Source organism: Arachis stenosperma, chromosome 7 (genome assembly GCF_014773155.1).
Source record: "Arachis stenosperma cultivar V10309 chromosome 7, arast.V10309.gnm1.PFL2, whole genome shotgun sequence".
Classification (NCBI taxonomy): Eukaryota; Viridiplantae; Streptophyta; class Magnoliopsida; order Fabales; family Fabaceae; genus Arachis; species Arachis stenosperma.
In genome coordinates, this window is record NC_080383.1 from 47,957,458 (window position 1) to 47,972,100 (window position 14,643).

General features: G+C 41.8%; 1 non-coding gene across 1 annotated transcript; it reads right to left on the reverse strand.

Annotated features, from left to right (window-relative positions):
• Positions 1 to 1,394: 1,394 nt before the first annotated feature.
• Positions 1,395 to 1,502, reverse strand: LOC130942553 (small nucleolar RNA R71). Its single transcript, XR_009071121.1, has one exon. It is a non-coding gene; the product is annotated as a small nucleolar RNA R71 (small nucleolar RNA).
• Positions 1,503 to 14,643: the final 13,141 nt, after the last annotated feature.

Consider the following 14,643-nt stretch of genomic DNA (forward strand, 5'->3'; position numbering starts at 1 on the left):
CTGAGCATTCAAAAATGCCCAGTGAAGAAGACAGACTGGCGTTTAAACGCCAGCCAGGGTACCTGGTTGGGCGTTTAACGCCCAAAAAGGGTGCATTTTGGGCGTTAAACGCCAGAATGTATACCATTCTGGGCGTTTAACGCCAGGATGGTGCTAGGGGGAAGATTTTGTTTTCAAATCAATTTTTTTTCAAGTTTTCAAAGTTTTTCAAAATCAAATCTTTTTCAAATCATATCTTTTCAATCAAATGTTTTCAAAATCAATTTCTTTCCTTTTTCAAAGATACTTACTAACAATTAATGATTTGATTGAACATTTTTTGCCTTTTCTGTTGAGGAAGGTTTTATGTTTGAATCATATCTTTTCTTGTTAGGCAAGTCACTAATTTTCAAAATCAAATCTTTTAAAATTGTTTTCAAAACATATCTTTTAAAATTGATTTCAAATCATATCTTCTCAATCACATCTCTTTAAAACTAATCATATCTTTTTAACCTCATCTCTTTTTCAAATAGTTTTCAATCAAATCTTCTTAACTTCTAATTTCAAAATCTTTTTCAAAAATCACTTGATTTCTTTTTTACTTTGAATTTTCGAAAATTATCAATCAAATTTTCAAAATGTTTTCAAAATCTTTTAATTGAATTTTCGAAAATCCTCTTCCCTCCTCCTCACATCCTTCTATTTATGGAGTACTACTCCTTCTTAATGCACAATTCGAACCTTATCTAATTAAAGTTCGAATTCTTCTTCTCCTTCTTCTTTCTATTTCTCTTTTCCTCTGACACCTCAAGGAATCTCTATACTGTGACATAGAGGATTCCACATTTTCTTGTTCTCTTCTCTTTCTTATGAGCAGGAGCAGAGACAAAGGCATTCTTGTTGAAGCTGACCCTGAGCCTGAAAGGACCTTGAAGCGAAAGCTAAGAGAAGCCAAGGCACAACTCTCTTTAGAGGACCTGACCGAATTCTTCAAGGAAGAAGAACCCATGGCAGCCGAAAATAACAACAATGCCAACAATGCAAGAAAGGTGCTGGGTGACTTCACTGCACCTACTCCTGATTTCTATGGGAGAAGCATCTCTATCCCTGCCATTGGAGCAAACAACTTTGAGCTTAAGCCTCAATTAGTTTCTCTAATGCAACAGAATTGCAAGTTCCATGGACTTCCAATGGAAGATCCTCATCAGTTTTTAGCTGAGTTCCTGCAAATCTGTGACACAGTCAAGACTAATGGGGTAGACCCTGAGGTCTATAGACTGATGCTATTCCCTTTTGCTGTAAGAGACAGAGCTAGAATATGGTTGGATTCTCAACCTAAAGAAAGCTTGGACTCTTGGGAAAAGCTAGTCAATGCCTTCTTGGCAAAGTTCTTTCCACCACAAAGATGGAGTAAGCTTAGAGTGGAAGTCCAAACCTTCAGACAGAAGGATGGAGAATCCCTCTATGAAGCTTGGGAAAGATACAAACAATTAATCAGAAGATGTCCCTCAGACATGCTTTCTGAATGGAGCATCATAGGTATTTTCTATGATGGTCTCTCTGAACTATCCAAGATGTCTTTGGATAGCTCTGCTGGAGGATCTCTTCATCTGAAGAAGGCGCCTACAGAGGCTCAGGAACTAATTGAAATGGTTGCAAATAACCAATTTATGTACACTTCTGAAAGGAATCCTGTGAACAATGGGACTAGTCAGAAGAAAGGAGTTCTTGAGATTGACACTCTGAATGCCATACTGGCTCAGAACAAGATATTGACTCAACAAGTCAATTTGATTTCTCAAAGTCTGTCTGGAATGCAAAATGCACCTGGCAGTACTAAGGAAGCTTCATCTGAGGAAGAAGCTTATGATCCTGAGAATCCTTCAATGGAAGAGGTGAATTACCTAGGAGAACCCTATGGAAACACCTACAATTCTTCATGGAGAAATCACCCAAATTTCTCATGGAAGAATCAAGAGAGACCTCAACAAAGTTTCAATAATAATAATGGTGGAAGAAACAGGCTTGGCAATAACAAGCCTTTTCCATCATCTTCTCAGCAACAGACAGAGAGTTCTAAGCAGAATACCTCTGACTTAGCAACAATGGTCTCTGATCTAATAAAGACCACTCAAAGTTTCATGAATGAAACAAGGTCCTCCATTAGGAATTTGGAAGGACAAGTGGGTCAGCTGAGCAAGAAAATTACTGAACTCCCTCCTAATACTCTCCCAAGTAATACAGAAGAAAATCCAAAAGGAGAGTGCAAAGCCATAACCATGGCCGAATTCTGGGAGGAAGGAGAGGAGGTGGACGCCACTGAGGAAGACCTCAGTGGGCGTGCACCAACCTCCTCTGAGTTCCCCAATGAGGAACCATGGGAATCTGAGGCTCAAAATGAGACCATAGAGATTCCATTGGACTTACTTCTGCTATTCATGAGCTCTGATGAGTATTCTTCCTCTGAAGAGGATGAGTATGTCACTGAAGAGCAAGTTGCTAAATATCTTGGAGCAATCATGAAGCTAAATGACAAGGTATTTGGAAATGAGACTTGGGAAGATGAATCTCCTTTGCTCACCAAAGAACTGGATGACTTGTCTAGGCAGAAACTGCCTCAAAAGAGGCAGGATCCTAGGAAGTTTTCTATACCTTGTACCATAGGCACCATGACCTTCAAGAAGGCCTTGTGTGACTTCGGGTCAAGTGTAAACCTCATGCCCCTCTCTGTAATGGAGAAATTAGGGATCCTTGAGGTGCAAGCTGCAAGAATCTCATTGGAGATGGCGGACAACTCAAGAAAACAAGCTCATGGACTTGTAGAGAACGTTTTGGTTGAGATTGAAGACCATTACATCCCTACTGATTTCATAGTCCTAGAGACTGGGGAGTGCATGGATGAAACCATCATCCTTGGCAGACCCTTCCTAGCCACAGCAAAGGCTGTGATTGATGTTGATAGAGGAGAGTTGATCATTCAAGTGAATGAAGAATCCTTGGTGTTTAAGGCTCAAGGACATCCCTCTATCATCATGGAGAAGAAGCATGAAGAGCTTCTCTCAAAACAGAGCCAAGCAGAGCCCCCACAGTCAAACTCTAAGTTTGGTGTTGGGAGGCCACAACCAAGCTCTAAGTTTGGTGTTGAACCCCCACATTCAAACTCTAAGTTTGGTGTTGGGAGGTTCCAACACGGTTCTGAGCATTTCTGAGGCTCCATGAGAGTCCTCTGTCAAGCTAATGATATTAAAGAAGCGCTTGTTGGGAGGCAACCCAATGTTTTATAGTTAACTACTTTCTTTTGTTATTTTATCTTTTTTGTAGGTTGATGATCATAAGAAGTCACAAAAACAATGAAAAAAGCAAAAACAGAATGAAAAACAGGAAGAAAAACAGCACACCCTGGAGGAAGAAGCTGCTGGCGTTTAAACGCCAGTAAGCCTGGCAGTTGGGCGTTTAACGCCCAGTCTGGCACCATTCTGGGCGTTTAACGCCAGAAAGGGGCACCAGACTGGCGTTAAACGCCAGAAAAGGGCAAGAACCTGGCGTTAAACGCCAGGAATGGGCATCAGCCCGGCGTTTAACGCCAGAAATGCCTCAAAACGTGATTTTGAGTGACATTTGGTGCAGGGATGACTTTTCCTTGACACCTCAGGATCTGTGGACCCCACAGGATCCCCACCAACCCAACCACTCTCTCTTCTTCTTCACCCATTCACCAATCACCTCAACACCTCTTCCCCAAAAAAAAAAAACCCTTCACCTATCAAATCCCATCTTTCTCTTCACCACTCACATCCATCCCTCATAAAACCCCACCAACCTCACCCTTCAAATTCAAACCACTTTCCCTCCCAAACCCACCCATAATGGCCGAACCATTACCCCCCCTCTCTCCTATATATACCCTTCTTCAACCCTTCATTTTTACACAACCTAAACACCACCATCTCCCTCTTCTTCATTTCTTCTTCTTCTACTCTCTTCTTTCTTCCTTTGCTCGAGGACGAGCAAACATTTTAAGTTTGGTGTGGTAAAAGCGTTGCTTTTTCATTTTTCCATAACCATTATGGCATCCAAGGCCGGAGAAACCTCTAAAAAGAGGAAAGGGAAGGCAAAAGCTTCCACCTCCGAGTCATGGGAGATGGATAGATTCCTCTCAAGGGTGCATCAAGTCCACTTCTATGAAGTTGTGGCCTTGAAGAAGGTGATCCCCGAGGTCCCCTTTTCACTCAAAAAGGGTGAATATCCGGAGATCCGCCATGAGATCCGAAGAAGAGGTTGGGAAGTTCTTACCAACCCCATTCAACAAGTCGGAATCTTGATGGTTCAAGAGTTCTATGCCAATGCATGGATCACCAAGAACCATGATCAAAGTATGAACCCGGATCCAAAGAATTATCTTACTATGGTTCGGGGGAAATACTTGGATTTTACTCCGGAGAGTGTGAGGGTGGCATTCAACTTGCCTATGATGCAAGGAGATGAGCATCCTTATACAAGAAGGGTCAACTTTGATCAAAGGTTGGACCAAGTCCTCACAGTTATATGTGAAGAGGGCGCACAATGGAAGAGAGATTCAAGAGGCAAACCGGTTCAATTAAGAAGGCATGACCTCAAACCCGTGGCTAGAGGATGGTTAGAGTTCATACAACACTCAATCATTCCCACTAGCAACCGGTCCGAAGTTACTCTAGACCGGGCCATCATGATCCATAGCATCATGATTGGAGAAGAAGTGGAAGTTCATGAGGTCATAGCCCAAGAACTCTACAAGGTGGCGGATAAGTCCTCTACCTTAGCAAGGTTAGCCTTTCCTCACCTCATTTGTCACCTCTGTTATTCAGTTGGAGTTGACATAGAGGGAGACATCCCCATTGATGAGGATAAGCCCATCACCAAGAAAAGGATGGAGCACACAAGAGACCCCTCTCATCAAGAGATCCCTGAGATGCCTCAAGGGATGCACTTTCCTCCACAAGACTATTGGGAGCAAGTAAACACCTCCCTAGGAGAACTAAGTTCCAACATGGGACAACTAAGGGTGGAGCATCAAGAACACTCCATTCTCCTCCATGAAATTAGAGAAGATCAAAGAATCATGAGAGAGGAGCAACAAAGACAAGGAAGAGACATTGAGGAGCTCAAGCACTCCATAGGATCTTCAAGAGGAAGAAAGAGCCACCATCACTAAGGTGGACCCGTTCTTTAATTTCCTTGTTCTTTATTCTTCTGTTTTTTCGAAATTTGTGCTTTATGTTATCTATGTTTGTGTCTTGTGATCATTAGTGTCTTTAGTGTTTATGCCTTAAAGTTATGAATGTCCTATGAATCCATCACCTTTCTTAAATAAAAACGTGCTTAAATGAAAAGAAAAAGAATTGCATGAATTTTGAATTTTATAACAGTTTAATTATTTTGATGTGGTGGCAACACTTTTGTTCTCTGAATGTATGCTTGAACAGTGCATATGTCTTTTGAATTTGTGGTTCATGAATGTTGGCTCTTGAAAGAATGATGAAAAAGGAGACATGTTACTGAGGATCTGAAAAATCATAAAAATGATTCTTGAAGCAAGAAAAAGCAGTGAAAAAAAAAAACCGAAAAAAAAGGGAAAGAAAAAAGAAAAAGAAAGAAAAAGAAAGAAAAAGAAAGAAATAAAGTTGTGATCCAAGGCAATAAGAGTGTGCTTAAGAACCCTGGACACCTCTAATTGGGGACTTTAGCAAAGCTGAGTCACAATCTGAAAAGGTTCACCCAATTATGTGTCTGTGGCATGTATGTATCCGGTGGTAATACTGGAAGACAGAGTGCTTTGGGCCACAGCCAAGACTCAATAAGTAGCTGTATTCAAGAATCATCATACTTAACTAGGAGAATCAATAACACTATCTGGATTCTGAGTTCCTAAAGAAGCCAATCATTCTGAGTTGCAAGGGATAGAGTGAGATGCCAAAACTATTCAGAGGCAAAAAGTTAAAAGCCCCGCTCATCTAATTAATACTGATCTTCATAGATGTTTTTGAAATTCATTGCATATTCTCTTCTTTTTATCTTAATTAATTTTCAGTTGCTTGGGGACAAGCAACAATTTAAGTTTGGTGTTGTGATGAGCGGATAATTTGTATACTTTTTGGCATTGTTTTTAGTATGTTTTTGGTATGATCTAGTTAGATTTTAGTATATTTTTATTAGTTTTTAGTTAAAATTCACTTTTCTGGACTTCACTATGAGTTTGTGTGTTTTTCTGTGATTTCAGGTATTTTCTGGCTGAAATTGAGGGACCTGAGCAAAAATCTGATTCAGAGACCAAAAAAAGGACTGCAGATGCTGTTGGATTCTGACCTTCCTGCACTCAAAGTGGATTTTCTGGAGCTACAGAAGCCCAATTGGCGCGCTCTCAACGGCGTTGGAAAGTAGACATCCTGGGCTTTCCAGCAATATATAATAGTCCATACTTTGCCCAATATTTGATGGCCCAAACCGGCGTTCAAAGTCACCTCAAGAAATTCCAGCGTTAAACGCCGGAACTGGCACCCAAATGGGAGTTAAACGCCCAAACTGGCATAAAAGCTGGCGTTTAACTCCAAGACAAGTCTCTACACGAAATTGCTTCATTGCTCAGCCCAAGCACACACCAAGTGGGCCCGGAAGTGGATTTTTATGTCATTTACTCATTTCTGTACACCCTAGGCTACTAGTTTTCTATAAGTAGGACCTTGTACTATTGTATTTGACATCTTGGTAGCTATCTTCGAGTTTTATGCTATCTTAGATCATTGGGAGGCTGGCCATTCGGCCATGCCTAGACCTTATGCTTATGTATTTTCAACGGTGGAGTTTCTACACACCATAGATTAAGGTGTGGAGCTCTGCTGTACCTCGAGTATTAATGCAATTACTATTGTTCTTCTATTCAATTCCGCTTGTTCTTTGTCCAAGATATCACTTGTTCTTCAACATGATGAAGGTGATGATTGACGCCCATCACCATTCTCACTCATGAACAAAGTGACTGACAACCACTCTTGTTCTACACGCATCTGAGGCTTAGTGAATATCTCTTGGATTCTTTAATCAGAGTCTTCGTGGTATAGGCAGGACCTGATGGCAGCATTCAAGAGAATCCGGAAGGTCTAACCTTGTCTGTGGTATTCTGAGTAGGATTCAATGACTGAATGACTGTGACGTGCTTCAAACTCCTGAGGGCGGGGCGTTAGTGACAGACGCAAAAGAATCACTGGATTCTATTCCGGCCTGATTGAGAACCGACAGATGAATTCCGCTATGACCGTGACAGGGGCATATGCAATCGCTTTCAATGAGAGGATGGGAGGTAGCCACTGACAATGGTGAAACCCTACACGAGCTTGCCATGGAAAGGAGTAAGAAGGATTGGATGAAGGCAGTAGGAAAGCAGAGAGACGGAAGGGAAGGCATCTTCATGCGCTTATCTGAAGTTCCTACCAATGAATTACATAAGTATCACTATCTTTATCTTTTATGTTATTTTCGTTCATCATCATACATTTGAGTTTGCCTGACTAAGATTTACAAGATGACCATAGCTTGCTTCAATAGCAACAATCTCCGTGGGATCGACCCTTACTCACGTAAGGTATTACTTGGACGACCCAGTGCACTTGCTGGTTAGTTGTGCGAAGTTGTAGTGATCACAATTTCGTGCACCACCCCACCTACCCCACCACTCTCTCTCTTCTTCACCCATTCACCAATCACCTCAACCACTCTTCCCCAAAAACCCCTCACCTATCAAATCCCATCTTTCTCTTCACCACTCACATCCATCCTTCATAAAACCCCACCTACCTCACCATTCAAATTCAAACCACTTTCCCACCTAAACCCACCCTCCCATAGCCGAACCCTACCCCTCTCTTCACCCCTATATAAACCCATCTTCACTCCTTCATTTTCACACAACCTAAACACTACTTCTCCCCTTTGGCCGAACCACAAAGCCACCTTCATCTCCTCTATTTCTTCTTCTTCTACTCTCTTCTTTTTCTCGAGGACGAGCAAACCTTTTAAGTTTGGTGTGGTAAAAGCATTGCTTTTTGTTTTTCCATAACCATTTATGGCATCCAAGGCCGGAGAAACCTCTAGAAAGAGGAAAGGGAAGGCAAAAGCTTCCACCCCCGAGTCATGGGAGATGGAGAGATTCATCTCAAGGGTGCATCAAGACCACTTCTATGAAGTTGTGGCCTTGAAGAAGGTGATCCCCGAGGTCCCTTTCAAACTCAAAAAGAGTGAATATCCGGAGATCCGACATGAGATTCGAAGAAGAGGTTGGGAAGTTCTTACCAACCTTATTCAACAATTCGGAATCTTAATGGTTCAAGAGTTCTATGCCAATGCATGGATCACCAAGAACCATGATCAAAGTGTGAACCCGGACCCAAAGAATTGGCTTACAATGGTTTGGGGGAAATACTTAGATTTTAGTTCGAAAAATGTAAGGTTGGCATTCAACTTGCCTATGATGCAAGGAGATGAACACCCTTACACTAGAAGGGTCAACTTTGATCAAAGGTTGGACCAAGTCTTCATAGACATCTGTGAAGAGGGCGCCCAATGGAAGAGAGATTCAAGAGGGAAGCCGGTTCAATTGAGAAGGCATGACTTTAAGCCCGTGGCTAGGGGATGGTTGGAGTTTATCCAACGCTCAATCATTCCCACTAGCAACCGGTCAGAAGTTACTCTAGACCGGGCCATCATGATTCATAGCATCATGATTGGAGAAGAAGTAGAAGTTCATGAGGTTACAGCCCAAAAACTTTATAAGGTGGCGGACAAGTCCTCTACCTTGGCAAGGTTAGCCTTTCCTCATCTCATTTGTCACCTCTGTTATTCAGTTGGAGTTGACATAGAGGGAGACATCCCCATCGATGAGGACAAGCCCATCACTAAGAAAAGGATGGAGCAAACAAGAGATCCCACTCATCATGAAATCCCTGAGATGCCTCAAGGGATGCACTTTCCTCCACAAAACTATTGGGATCAAATCAACACCTCCATAGGAGAATTGAGTTCCAACATGGGACAACTAAGGGTGGAGCACCAAGAACATTCCATCCTCCTCCATGAAATTAGAGAAGATCAAAAAATCATGAGAGAGGAGCAACAAAGAAAAGGAAGAGACATTGAGGAGCTCAAGCACTCCATAAGATCTTCAAGAGGAAGAACAAGCCGCCATCACTAAGGTGGACCCGTTCTTTAATTTCCTTGTTCTTTCTTTTTCTGTTTTTCGAAAAATCATGCTTATGTTTATCTATGTTTGTGTCTTGTGATCATTAGTGTCTTAGTGTCTATGCCTTAAAGTTATGAATATCCTATGAATCCATCACCTTTCTTGAATGAAAAATGTTCTTAATTGAAAAAGAGAAGAATTGCATGAATTTTAAATTTTATAACAGATTAATTATTTTGATGTGGTGGCAATACTTTTGTTTTCTGAATGTATGCTTAAACAGTACATATGTCTTTTGAATTTGTTGTTCATGAATGGTTGGCTCTTGAAAGAATGATGAAAAAGGAGACATGTTACTGAGGATCTGAAAAATAATAAAAATGATTCTTGAGGCAAGAAAAAGCAGTGAATACAAAAAAAATGAAAAAAAAAGGAGAAAGAGAAAAAGAAAGAAAAAGAAAGAAATAAAGTTATGATCCAAGGCAAAAAGAGTGTGCTTAAGAACCCTGGACACCTCTAATTGGGGACTCTAGCAAAGCTGAGTCACAATCTGAAAAGGTTCACCCAATTATGTGTCTGTGGCATGTATGTATCCGGTGGTAATACTGGAAGACAGAGTGCTTTGGACCACGGCCAAGACTCATAAAGTAGATGTGTTCAAGAATCATCATACTTAACTAGGAGAATCAATAACACTATCTGGATTCCGAGTTCCTATAGAAGCCAATCATTCTGAATTTCAAAGGATAGAGTGAGATGCCAAAACTGTTCAGAGGCAAAAAGCTAAAAGCCCCGCTCATCTAATTAACACTGATCTTCATAGATGTTTTTTGAAGTTCATTGCATATTCTCTTCTTTTTATCTTATGTGATTTTCAGTTGCTTGAGGACAAGCAACAATTTAAGTTTGGTGTTGTGATGAGCGGATAATTTATACGCTTTTTGGCATTGTTTTTAGTATGTTTTTAGTATGTTTTAGTTAGTTTTTAGTATATTTTTATTAGTTTTTAGTTAAAATTTATTTTTCTGGACTTTACTATGAGTTTGTGTGTTTTTCTGTGATTTCAGGTATTTTTTGGCTGAAATTGAGGGACTTGAGCAAAAATCTGATTCAGAGACTGAAAAGGACTGCAGATGCTGTTGGATTCTAACCTCGCTGCACTTGAAGTGGATTTTCTGGAGCTACAGAAGCCCAATTGGCGCGCTCACAATGGCGTTGGAAAGTAGACATCCTGGGCTTTCCAGCAATGTATAATAGTCCATACTTTTCCCGAGATTTGATGCCCCAAATCGGCGTTCCAAATCAGATCAAAACTGCCCGGCGTTAAACGCCGGAACTGGCACAAGAATGGGAGTTAAACGCCCAAACTGGCACAAAAGCTGACGTTTAACTCCAAGAGGAGTCTCTACACGAAAATGCTTCAATGCTCAGCCCAAGCACACACCAAGTGGGCCCGGAAGTGGATTTTTATGTCATTTACTCATCTTTGTAAACCCTAAGCTACTAGTTCTTTATAAATAGGACCTTTTGCTATTGTATTTTCATCTTTGGATCATTTTCGATCTTAGGATCATCTTGGGACGTCTAGTTCTTAGATCATGGGGGCTGGCCTCACGACCATGCCTGAACCTTGTTCTTATGTATTTTCAACGGTGGAGTTTCTACACACCATAGATTAATGTGTGGAGCTCTACTGTACCTCGAGTATTAATGCAATTACTATTGTTCTTCTATTCAATTCAGCTTGTTCTTATTCCAAGATATTCATTCGCACTCAAGAACTTGATGAATGTGATGATTATGTGACGCTCATCATCATTCTCACTTATGAACGCGTGCCTGACAACCACTCCCGTTCTACAAGCAAACAAGGCTTGAATGTTTATCTCTTGGATTCTTTAATCGGAATCTTCGTGGTATAAGCTAGAATTGATGGCGGCATTCAAGAGAATCCGGAAGGTCTAAACCTTGTCTGTGGTATTCTGAGTAGGATTCAATGATTGAATGACTGTGACGAGCTTCAAACTCCTGAAGGCTGGGCGTTAGTGACAGACGCAAAAGAATCAATGGATTCTACTCCAACCTGATTGAGAACCGACAGATGATTAGCCGTGCCGTGACAGGGTGCGTTGAACATTTTCACTGAGAGGACGGAATCGTAGCCACTGACAACGGTGATGCCCAACATACAGCTTGCCATGGAAAGGAGTAAGAAGGATTGGATGAAGACAGTAGGAAAGCGGAGAGACGGAAGGGACAAAGCATCTCCATTCGCTTATCTGAAGTTCTCACCAATGAATTACATAAGTATCTCTATCTCTATCTTTATGTTTTATTCATATATCATCCATAACCATTTGAATCTGCCTGACTGAGATTTACAAGGTGACCATAGCTTGCTTCATACAAACAATCTCCGTGGGATCGACCCTTACTCGCGTAAGGTTTATTACTTGGACGACCCAGTGCACTTGCTGGTTAGTTGTGCAAAGTTGTGTTTATACCATGGTATTGAGCACCAAGTTTTTGGATTCATTATCGGGGATTATTTGTGTTGTGAAAAGTAGTGATCACAATTTCGTGCACCAAAGACATAGAAGACTTTGACCAGGACACAGATACAATTGAAGATCTTTGCAAAGAAGTGGAGGAATTCACAGAAGAGCACAAGGAAACGGAACTTGCAGAACCACCAAAAACACCTATCCCAAGGCCATTACCACCTAATACAAGCTTCAAGTGGGTACAATCCTTAACTTATAACTTCACTTATTCACTTGAATATGGTTTGCTTGAAACAGATGGCCAACTTAGAGCTCTCTGCGGCTTTAAGAGTAAGAGGGAAATGGCTCGTACTCAGAGCTGGTGCACAAGGTTCAATAAGGTTCCACGCTTCACCTCGAAGTACACGGATTGGTATCATGCTCAATTGCATGGATCACGGAGAATGTTTGGTCACTACGGTGAGATTCTACTTTTTAACCCGCCCGAATGGAAACTTCCAAATCAAAACGGAGGCGGATCTAAAAACACAGCTTGGGATCATGGATTATATTCTGACATTCGTCATCCCAGGAGGCTGAATATCTGTTTGAAGATGCTCAGAAGCTTTACATGTCTAGTTTGGGACCCTGAAGGCTATTGGCATTCCAAGCACTGGTGGAAATTTTTGGACGAATTTAAACATAAGCCACCATAACAGGATACTCTTCCAATGTCCAACTTAAGGACTTTAACTAAAAGTGCTAGGTGGGAGACAACCCACCATGGTATGGTCGCTTCTTTTTCAATTTATTTCTTGTTGATTGCTTTCATTTTTCCTTCTTCATTTTAATTTATTAAACCTGGAATCATGCATAGCATTCATGTTAATCATTGCATTCTGCATTTTTCATGCATAAAAAAAAAAGGTTGCACGACGCGACCACATGCCCCATGCGATCGTGTCATATCGCGAAAAACACCACCCATGCGACCGCGTGAGCCACGCGGCCGCGTGATATATATATCGGCGTAAGGATCCAACGAACAGAAAGTTAGGCTGGAATCGTGCGGCCCTTGTGCGCTTCGCACAAATTGGTCCACGCGATCGCATGCCCCATGCGATCGCATCACTTACCCAATACCAATCCCACGCGACCGCGTGAGCGACGTGATCGCGTCGCATGGATTGCATATCACCCCAAAAGGAGACAGAGAGTTGCGCTGAAACGGCGCTGGAGTCGTGCGTTTAGCACGAATTCCAGTGACGCGATCGCGAGCCCCATGCGATCGCGTCAACGTTCTTCCCCCCTCTCATGCGATCGCGCGCCCCACGCGATCGCGTCACTCCCATTTTCGCCCTAACCACGCGACCGCGTGCCCCACGCGACCGCGTGGATTCGAAAGTATAACCCCCCAGCCACGCGAACCCTATCTGTCGCGCAGCCCCCCCACCCCCAATCCTCTTCTCCCTCTCTGCTCCCTCTCCCTCCAACCACCACCCAGTCGCCACCGCCGACCACCCAGATGCCGCCGCCGCCCCAACTACTTCCCCTCCCTTCTTCTCCCTTCTTCCTCTCTTCCCCTACCCTCTCCGCCACTGCCACCGCGAGCACCACCACCTCCACACCGGACGACGCCGCAGCCACTTTCTTCCCTGTTCCACCCCTTCCGCTTACCAGGTTCCGCAACACGCAACCATTTTTATCCGTTCGTCACTTTTCTGTATTTTTTTACCCCGTTTATGTTCACAATTAGGATAGCTAGACTTGCATGTTGTAGTGGATTTTTAGGTTGTTAGGTAGCTTAGGCTGTGGTTAGTGGATCTAGGTCTGTTTACTTGCACTGTTCTTACTTCTGTTTTATCCTATGTGCAAATCTGTTGCTGCTATATTCATGATTCATATGCTGCTTTCTTGTATATTGCTGCTGTTTACATTGAGTTTTTATGTTTATTTTATATCTATGTACATGCAGCTTGATTTTTTAATTCATATGAACTGATATGATTGCTGTTTATTTTCCGGGACAATCCAATTTTAGCCGGAATGCTGCCCAAATTTTTTGAAAATTATTTTCATTCATGTTTTGGTTTGGCATTTCTGAAATCTGTTTTACTCTGCTTTACCCAAACCATTACATGAATGCTATGGCAGCCTTTCTTATCCTTTTTGATTTCCTGGTTCATAAACTGCTTGTTCAATTATGAGTACTTCTATTCTTACCTGTGAATCACTATTATATGGAATTTTTCTAGGCCACTTACTTTAACCTGCACTTTACTAACTCACTAATTTTAATTTCTTTTTCAAAATTCTAACCATACTAACCCTTTTGATCTCTTTTCTAATTATTTTCACTTTCCTCTAACTTTCTCACTATGGCATATTAATTTTTTTCTCTTTCCATTTAACATTCATTCAACCACATTTCAATTACTCATTTTCCTTATTTTATTTCTCCCTTAGCGCTTTGAGTTTCCTTTATTTACTTGCCTATTTGATTTCCTATTTATTTATCCATATCCTGGTTTTCTGTTTTTCAGGATGTCTGCTTCACAAAGGAAAGGTAAAGGCAAGGCTACTGGCAAGCGCAAGCGAGGAGCTTCTTCCTAGTCCATCATTGCTCTAATGCACGATTCTTCATGGCGGGAGAAGAACTTCACATAGCAGGAAAAAGCTGACCAGCTGCTCTCTTCAACTGATCCTATTAAATTTGCAAACCGGTACTGTGAACTGAAGTACCCGACTTTTGCAAACTCCAAAAATCTATACCTGGAACGTACCTTGAAGATTCCAGAAGCCCTTCAGCAGTACACTACTGAGCAAATCAAGCAACGGGGCTGGTTCTTTCTGGAGAGACAACTGACAAAGGTGAATGCATCTTGGGTCAGGGAATTCTATTGCAACTACAACCTTACTACCCTTGATGCAGTAAACCTGAGGGGAAAGCAAATTCTGGTCACTGAGGAG